This window comes from Tupaia chinensis, unplaced genomic scaffold (genome assembly GCF_000334495.1).
Source record: "Tupaia chinensis unplaced genomic scaffold, TupChi_1.0 Scaffold144687_1, whole genome shotgun sequence".
Classification (NCBI taxonomy): domain Eukaryota; kingdom Metazoa; phylum Chordata; class Mammalia; order Scandentia; family Tupaiidae; genus Tupaia; species Tupaia belangeri.
In genome coordinates, this window is record NW_006204548.1 from 18,880 (window position 1) to 20,776 (window position 1,897).

Below are 1,897 nucleotides of genomic sequence, written 5' to 3' on the forward strand. Positions count from 1 at the left end.
TTTGATGGTCATTCATTCAGTGGCACTCTACAACATTTGGAGGCCCCAGAGACGTCTAGGAACCTTAGAGTGGCTGAATAATGCCCCAAGAAGGATACTCCTTATACCCTGTCCCAGGTCCCAAGAGGGGTAAAGAGGTCTCACAAACATGGATCAGAAATTGGAGTCTCTGGTGGCACCTGAATCTGGTAAGATTCTAGTTATCTTGGTTTGAGAGCTCTCCTGGTGGGACTTTAGGAGGGCTGCAAGCAGCGGAACCTCCATGTCTCTGGGACTGAATGTGATGGCCCTTCAGATCCCTACTGACAGTGATTTCTGGATACACTGTCTTGCTTTGTCTTGTCTTTGAAAATGGGACAGGACCAGTCGTTACACTGCTTGTCTTTGGGTGCACTGTCTTGATTTGTCTAGTCTTTGTCCATCTTGTTTTTGTCACGATGATCAGGGACAGTCATCAGTCTGTTTGTCTAAGTGTGCCCCCCTTAACTGTTTTCTAGATCGCTTTCAAGACTTTTGACACTGGGCTGAGGGTTATGGTGTATCTCTGTGAATTGCCTTGTTAGTATCAAAGTAACCCCAGGGAAATTGGCTCGTATAGTCCTGATGTGTGTGTGCATGCAGACGTGTAATATGTCATGTTATATACTGTAAGTTTTATGTCTATGTGAAAAAGTCCTTAAAAATTCTATTCAATTTGTTTTATAAAAAGAGTACTCATAAAAATTGGTTTAAATGCTTTTCAAGTTCATATAACTTTAGTAAATGATCTGATTTCAAATGTAATGAAAGAAAAAGATTAATAAGGGAAAGTATACAATTTTCAACATTACTTTAGGTTTTTATTAAACAAGCAACATCATGTTTACTTAATATGATTGCTTTGGTGAAACAGTAATGCATGTTGATTTTTCTGTTTTTATTTTTAGAGCTAACAGAAGATCTTTGACCTCAAAATAACTCTTGGATGTTTACAAAGGGCCCCTCAAACATCCAAAAGGGAAATGTTACACTGATCAGGCTTATTCTTTATATGTTAGATGAAGATGAAAAGCATTGTCAAGGCCTTCTTGAAGAGACACCTTCATGGCTCCTGAGAACTAGCCATTTTGGAGGAAACAGAGAAATGAAGATTTTCCACTGATAATTCATCCTCCAGCACACAAAACTCACGTGATTGAACTTCCAAGTTTGGGAAGAAAATGACCATCTACCAGATGACTATAAATCGCTACAGGACCACAAGAAATATGGGAAAGCAGGAAAATACTTCTCTCCCAAGGGAAAAGGTTAACTCCTCTTCATCCACACACAGTTCAACGGAAATCATGGAAATGTCCGATAAAGAATTTAGAACATTCATAATGCCAAAGCTAACAGAGATGGAATATAAGAAAGACAATGAACTGTGGAAGAGGAAGGAGAAAGGAGTTGATGAGTTGCAGGAGGTGAGGAAATTCATGCAAGATCTAAAAGAGGAATTTCACACTTTACAAAAGAATCAGATGGAACTGTTAGAGATAAAGGCTATAATACAGGAAGTCAAAATCCCCCTTGAAAGTATTAAAAGCAGACTAGGATATGCAGAAAATAGAATCTCAGATGTAGAAGAGAAAATTGCAGACCTAGAAAAATCCACCGCAAAGACTGAGAAAATGGCCCCAAAATTGGAGAATAATATACTAGAAATACTAGATATCATCAAACGTCCAAACATCTGGATAATAGGCATCCCAGAAGGTGAAGAGACTCATAAGGTCATTGATAATCTATTCCATGGAATCCTGGAAGAAAACTTTCCAAACCTAGAGAGGCACTCAAAGATCTATTCCCAAGAAATACAAAGAACCCCAAATAGAATCAACCCAAGAAGATCATCTCCAAAACACATTATAGCCAG

At 38.6% G+C, this 1,897-nt stretch overlaps 1 pseudogene; it reads left to right on the forward strand.

Moving 5' to 3' along the window:
* Nucleotides 1-148: 148 nt before the first annotated feature.
* LOC102501403 (olfactory receptor 7A10-like) overlaps nucleotides 149-1,897 on the forward strand; it is a 13,493-nt pseudogene continuing 11,744 nt past the window's right edge.